An 8,185-nucleotide genomic window follows, 5' to 3' on the forward strand; every position below is an offset into this window, starting at 1 on the left:
ATTTCACACACACACACACACACACACACACACACACACACACACACACACACACTCACACTCACTCTCACTCTCACTCTCACTCTCACTCTCACACACACACACACACACACACACACACACACACACACACACACACACACACACACACACGTTCAGACTTACCTACGGGCAAACAAACAGCCTCACACCCGTCTGGATAAGGTCCTCAGTGGCCGTCGGTCTTTTTAATAGTGTTATCCTAATTAACATTTACCCCTAATTAACCTGTGTGATGATAGCAGCTGGATTAATTAATCCAAAGTAAAAAGGAGGGGGCCAAGTATATACCTTTGGGGGACCCCGGTCAACAAAGTATATGGTTTGAGTTCACATCGTGTCATGTCACGTTGTGAACTTTTAGATCTTTTATTTTTTTAAATGTTTGACAAATTTAGAAAAAAAAAAATATATATATATATATATATTGTGGTATTGCAACTCACAATGTGGTATTGCAAGCTCACAATGCGTTGCATCGCGACGCATTGTGAGCTTGTAGATCGGCTATTTTCGAATGGCCGAAAAGTATATAGGGCTGAAGTGGGTAATCTACAAAGTAACTTGTAACTAAAGTTTTCAAATAATTGTAGTGGAGTGAAAGTATATAATTTCCCGAGATGTAGTGGAGTAGAAGTAAAAGTACAGAAAATTGGAAATTACAGTAAAGTAAAAATACCTAAAAACTTTACTTAAGTACGGTACTTGAGTAAATGTACTTGTTACCGAGTAAATGTTACTTTTTACACCACTGCCATTATGTATGTGTATTTCATAAGAAAAACTACAGTGATGTCAACAAATGATGAATGGGCACCACAAGTTCACAAAACTAAAAACATAAAAGGCGTGAAGCCCCCAGGCAAGGCACGTTTATTTGTGCTTGAGTGTTTCATACGCAAGGACAATTCAAGGTGCTTTACAAAAGTCATAAAAAGGCATTCAAAGACATGCTGTAAAAGGCATTTAGAAGTACACAAAAGAAGAAGGAGAAAAAAAAAGTGCTTATTAAAATGTGTGAAAAATCCAGGAATGGACACGTTTTGTGGAATACTCACATTTTCTCCTTAAAGGACGACTTCACATACTCAAGTAAAGTAAAAAAAAAAAACTCAATATTGTACTTAAGTACAGTACTTGAGCAAATGTACTTAGTTACTTTACAACTCTGTTGTATGCAAATCCTAATGCCACTGGAACAGTGACATACTGTACATGTTTCTCTTACTGTGGGAGGTCTAACAGGTAGCCTACAGGTAGCCCAATAGAGTGATACAGATTAAGATGTTATGTTGTCAAACTAATCTTGTTCATATCATAAGCCTTTTGGTTTGCTACAGAGCTTATTCGTCTTCATTTGTCCAAACGCCGGTGTAAACGTTCCATTGGAAATGTGTCGTATAGGAACTCATGGCAGGAATAACCTCTGGGTTGGCCTACAAAAAGGACATCTTTGGCAATGTTTCAATGTTTACAACATCAACCAGATGTGTTGACAACAGTGGAAGAACGACAGTGAACCGGTCACTTCACCAATTTTGAACCCGAATCCCCTTTTTGTGACATTTAGGACATGATAAACATCATATGGTAGTGTTTTTTGTGAGGGCGGGGGGGGGGGGGGGGGTTGGGGAGCGGGGGGTTGGGTTAATAATTACATTTTTTATGTTCAATCCTTTGGCGTCACATGGAGATTGTTTTGTTTTCGTCGCATTCCTGAGCCAATATATTGATGAGTTTGACAACCCGTCATCAAATTAATGGCTCAGGAATGCGACAAAAACTGTGTGTAATTGTTAGAGAATAAGTATTTGAAATACTCCTTTAAATATACGTTGGGACTACAATGGACTACAGTCTGTGTTTCCTGTAGTTCCAGTCAGACATGGCCAAGAGGGAGTCTCCATGTTGGACTAAGATATAGTTCAGCCTCAACCAGCAGCACCTTCGCAGTGAATAGGGCACCGTGACACCTCCCACAATAACTTTAGAAGTCTACCCTTTTTTATTTTCTTTATTTTATCCCATGATTTTGCAACCTTTTTTCACCCAGTGCCAATTGTCTAAGCTACTACATGTTTTTGTCTCTACTACCCTAGGAGACACGGGGAGAACATGCAAACTCCACACAGAGTAGGCCCTTTCACCAACCCCACCTAGGGTATGGGCGCTGATGACGCAGAGGAGAAGACACGCCCCCAGCGCCCACAGCGTCCCCGGCAGGAATCGAGCCCAGGACCTTCTAGCTGTGAGGCGACAGCGCTACCGACTGTGCCACCTTTCCCAGAAGCAAACACTGTCTGACAGCAGCGCCAATATTTGCAGACACATTACAAATGACTATTTACCTAATGCACGTTAAAACAAATAAACAAAAGCTAAACAAAAAAGAAGGAGAAGAATTCAACAAAAAAAGCTCCACACACATAAAGAAAAGGATACAGAGAGGGAATGTGTATTTTCTTTCTTTTTTTATTCCAGTTCCTTCCAGTCTCCAGTCTTCATTTCAGACTAATGGTTGGTGGAAAGCAGGGGACCATTAGTCTGCTTCCTGGACTATAGCAGCACCTATTACACACACACACACACACGCACACACGCACACACGCACACACGCACACACACACTACACTACATTGCCACGGTGTGACTCTGTGACACTGCTTATACCCCAGACCTTCCCCCACAAGGTCAGCCGTCTCTAATGACTTGTGACTCCAGTCATAAGGAGCTCGAGGAATAAGGAATGGAGTAAAACAGCCTCTAGACACAGAGAGAGAAAGAGAGAGGAAAGCAACGCCAAGGAAACCGAGTAGGAAATACATTCTCAATTGTTCTCGTCGCTGTCGGGTGTAAGCCTTCTATGTCCATGTCCCAATGGAACCAATTATAGTTATGATTTTTAGTCAAAAGCTCTTGTTAATACTTGTCTCGTTGGTATAAGTATAAAACCAATAGACACACTAAACCTAAAAATCTAAAAAAGACTAAAACTAGAGTCTGTGTCTCTATTTCTGAGAAATCGGAGTGCAGATCGTCTTTTACACTGTCATACGACGAAGTACGGCATCATGCATAAACATCTAGAAATACGGAGATACGAGGTTTCTTCCCAACAACAACGAAACGCAAGACATGGCTTAACGAGGCGGGTTTGTGGGAAGATAATATACGTAGGAGGGTTACCTGAGGGAGGTCGGTGGGCTACTGCAGGACTTCCATCATTTAGAAGGTCATTGAGTGGGTTCTTGACTTCATGTCCCCCAGAGACACATGTTCTCCTGTTACCCCCCCCCCCCCCCCCCCCCCCTTTTTCTTCACTGAGGACAAACACAGATCAACAACCGTTGCCTGTTATTGTCCGTTTGCTGCCCCATATTGGGCAGCACTGACAGAGTCCTTGACATTTTACATGTGGTGCACCGTGCCAGTGAGAAACCAGTGGGAGCTTTGTGTCAGCAGTTTGTCTTCATGAGCTGCTGACAAGGGTGCTGGTAGAAAAATGAAAACATGTTGTGATTTGAGAGGTCCCCAGTGGTTTTTACTTAAAGGACAACTTAGTTTTTTTACAACCAAGGTTTATATTTTAGCTTGTAATTAAAGTAAATAAAATTAGTGAGTGTTAGTTTTTTTTTCATTTACTGCTTTCTATAGTTTTACCAATTGTCGCGATATTTTTTACAGTGGGCGGGGGTGTGTGTGCGTGCGTGCGTGCGTGCGTTAAAATAAGTGTCAAATAGTTCTATATTTTGTTAGTAAACATTGTTACATTATTCGGTTAGTAATAATTGTTACAGACTGTTATAGAAGTGTTCAACAACATGGCTCTCCCGGTCTCTCCTGCTCTTTAGTAAACATAAAACACATGCTCTGTATGGAGGAGCTATTTTTGTAGATCAGGTTTGATTTGTTTTTGTAATACACATTTTCAGATTGTTTACTTTCATCACTTTGGTTTTAAATGTTCCTTTCTGTAGGAAATTCTATATAATGCATTCACATTTATTGATACAGTATACTGTTGGTGAGCGCTGCCTTCTTTCAGGGGATAGAATTCCTACTTTTTGTGCATGCATTTATGCATTTGTAATGGCCATGGTCATGGAGTTTATTCTTCAAGAATGTCCATGCCATTTTCACAGACCCCCGCAGCTCGCATCGCGACGCATTGTGAGCTTGTAGATCGGCTATTTTTTTATTTTTTATTTTCAAAAGATTTGTATGCATTCTATACATTTGAAAACTTGAAAATGAAATGGGACATTCTGAATAATTAAATAATGAATTAAATAAGTACATTTTGATACCAATACTTTTGTACTTTTCCTCAAGTCAATTTTGAATTCCGGGACTTTTACTTGCAACAGGGTATTTCTACATTGCAGTATTGATACTTTCACTTAAGTAAAACATGTGAGTACTTTTCCCACCACCGATCTCAATGCACATTCATTGCAGAGTTTCTTTGAAGGAATCGAGTGTAAAGCTAGTCTCTGACACAGCTTATTTACAGGACTAGTTCAAGTTAGTAGTCAAAGTTCGGAAGCTTTGTTGAACGAATGTATTTAATCCCCCCATCTCAGTTGTCTGCATATACTGTTGTGATCATACTGGAAACTGCTATTACAGAGAGGGGATTATATAATTGTCAATACAAGACAAACTTTTATGCAGTGATGGAAAGTACTACTGTACTTAAATAAGTGATATTTTTTGGTTAAAACAAAAGTATTTTGTTAAAAGGTTAAAGCACTATATTGTGATAGTAACCATTGCTATATAGTGTTTGTTCAGTAACAGGGGCCTCCCCGTCTCTCCAGCTCTTTAATGAACAGAAAATACATTTTTTGGTAGGTGACAATCAGAAGAGAGTACCCATTTATGAGCTTAGTTTTTATAGTGTTCCAGTTCCCATTTTGTCAGCTAATTTCTTAGTGTCATCACGTCCAATTTCACTTGTTTAATCTGTATCCTGACTGAGTTCTCTATCCTTATTGAATAACATTGGAAATGAAACTGAAACCGAAATGAAAATGCCTTTTCTGTTTTTGTTACTGATCAGACACTCTATAGCAATGAGTACTATCAGAATATAGAGCTATTTAACACTTATTTTAACCAAAGAAAATCACTAAATTTTTTTTTTACTTTACTGGAGTACTTTGTGAATAGCCAAATAAATCTTAATATGACTTCTCAATCTTAATGGATTAATATAGGATAATGACACCCCAATTAAGGGATGACGGGTTAAAAGTGGTTAAGCTAGCTGCGTAGCTGGGTGTTGCGGAGTCCTTTTTCCCTTTGATACCGTATGTGTGCTTTATTGATTACATGGGGTTGAGCTGAGAATGATATGTCACTGCTGTTCATGTGAAGAGAAAGATAATGCAATGTACGCCTGTGTGGGTTCATCTTGATATGCACTGTATTGACTATCTGTCCATCATCACAGCAGTGTATAGTAGACATACATCCTGTGTGTCATACATCCACAGCTACTGAGAAGATATCTGTCATTGTTTATTAACCCATTTAGACCGGGGAAAGAATCTGTGTCTTTTTATTTATTTATTTGGCTATTCAAAAATAGCAGATCTACAAGCTCTGCGCTATAAGTTTGTAGACCTGCTATTTTTGAAAGATCGTGAAAATGTGTGCACATCTTTGAATATATATATATATATATATATATATATTTTTTTTTTTTTTTTTTTTTTTTTTCTTTTTTTTTTTAAAGCAAACATTTGTAACTCAAATCTTTGCTTTTGGTGATTCTACAAATGTCTTTTTCAGTTTTATGAAAAAACGTATGTTGCTACAGTATAATAGCAGTGGCAGAAGCAAAGTTTTGAGTAATTTAAAAAATATATATATATTCAAAGATTTGCACAAATCTGTTCACGATAAAAAAAAAATAGCAGATCTAGAAGTAGTAATAATGTATAACATAGTATATAACATAATGGTTCAAGTGGTTACACAGATGCGTTCCCGGTTTTAATGGGTTAATGAATAACCTCATTATTGTTAACTTGTGTTACAGTACTTACTGAACGCATCCTAACATGAGGGCTATGGAGCACATCACACAGTGATGGATGCATGGCACTTTGAAGGTATACGGTACTGTAAGTGATATTTTTTGGTTATAACTAAAAGTTTTTTTTTTTAAGGTTAAAGCACTATATTCTGATATATATACTATAATAATGACTATATAGTGTTTGTTCAGTAACATGGGGTCTCCATGTCTCTCCAGCCCTTTTGATAAACAGAAAATACATTTTCGGGTAGGTGACAACATTTCAGCCAATCAGGAGAGAGTACCCATTTATCAGCTTCATTGTTATAGTGTTCCAGTTCCAATTCGTTCACTTACCCTACCTTTAATGATAATGAATTTTATTTGTATAGCACTTTTCCAAACACAGTTCCTCCGAGCAGACGTGAGAAAGAACGGCTCTCTCGCAAAATTCACCAACAATAAAAGATGAATGAATCAGTCTACTGACGGAAGTTGCGTACATTCCTTTACGTTCACAATATGGGCGTAAACAGCTTAGTGCAGGGGTCTTCAACAGGGGGTCCGGGACCCCTAGGGGGTCCTCAGAGTTACTACAGGGGGTCCGCCAAATCTTTGTGTGATATGATTTTTTTCTTTTACATCAACCACTGGAACCCTAGCATCCCTTTTCTGGGGAGAACTTAAGCCAAAAATAGCAGATCTACAAGTTCACAACGCCTCGCGTTGTGAGCTTGTAGATCTGCTATTTTTGGCAAAAGTGATAGGTGTAGAGGGAAAAAAGAGCAGCAAAAGTTTATCTGGAACACAATTGTATACAATATAGAGGGGGTCCCCACTTCATCTCTCTCTCAGCTAGGGGGTCCTTGGCCTGAAAACTTTGAAGACCCCTGGCTTAGTGAATCGGGCCCAATGGGTTTGTCATAGTGCATGTGTTCGTATCAGGCAGTCTATCCTGGACAGCCTCCACTGCCCCCTGAAGCCAGCTTTGACGCTGTCAACAGCCTTCCCTCATGGGGCCTTCAGTACAGAGACCTAAAACAAAGCCCTCCAGAGGTAGCCTGGTTCCAGACCATAGACCCCGCCCACTCTCTGAGTGAGCTCCTCTTGGTCTGGCATTATAACGTCAGCCTATGGCTTTTCACGGTCGAAGAAAAATCTGTCAAATCAGAGTCGGAGGTGGGGGTGGTCTAACGACAAGCCAATCAGCGAATATCTGCTAAAACCAGAGCCTTCTATTAGAGAGTTGCGCCAATGAGGGGTCAGAAACAGCGTCGGTCACGTGGTTCATGTAGCTGGAAATAGTGACAAGGAGCCGTCGACTTCAATGCATTCCATGAACTTCCGGTTTAGGGATTTGTCACTATTCGCCAATGTATGTGTATGTAGAAGACCTGGCCCGAAGAAGTGAACGGAGTTGGCGTAACTCTCTAATAGATGGCACTGGCTATAACAAGCTGTGCGATGACGTCAGATGTGGGCGGATCCATGGATCTCTTTTGATTGGTTTAGGGAAATTTGAATCCCCTCCCCCTGGTAATCGCGGACATTGCAGCCAATTTCAGACTGAAGCTCCACGCAGCTTCAGGGTGATAATCAGGCTACTTCAGAGGCTTATATCCCACCACTCTCCACGAGGTTCCTGGGGGACCAGAGAATCAGCTGGCTGCAGCCTGCAGGCAGTCACACGGGGCCTCCCTCGCGCCAGACAGGGAACGTTCACATCATGCCACGGGCCCAGATCAACACACAGGCCCAGGGGCCAGTGTTGCCAGATTCTGTGAGAGAAACAAGCAACCAGGTCTAGGAAAACCAGCCCAAAACAAGCGACTATGGGCCACATACGCACTTTAACATAGACATCAGCTATTTGAAAATAGCCGATCTACACACACCACCACCACACACATCAGGTGCTTTAGGCTAGTGCACTGTTTCCCAAGCAGTGGGTCGGGACCCATCTTTAACGGGTCGCAGGTAAATATCCCCTTTTTTTCCATTTCCCACATTTAAATAGATTAGATATACTATTTTCACTAGTTTCTGTCCCGGGCAAACGTCTAATCTCTCTTTTGGGCCTCGAGCTACAAAGTTTGGGAACCACTGGGCTAGTTGATATGA

Source organism: Gymnoscopelus microlampas, assembly GCF_963454915.1.
Source record: "Gymnoscopelus microlampas genome assembly, chromosome: 19".
NCBI classification, from domain to species: Eukaryota; Metazoa; Chordata; class Actinopteri; order Myctophiformes; family Myctophidae; genus Gymnoscopelus; species Gymnoscopelus microlampas.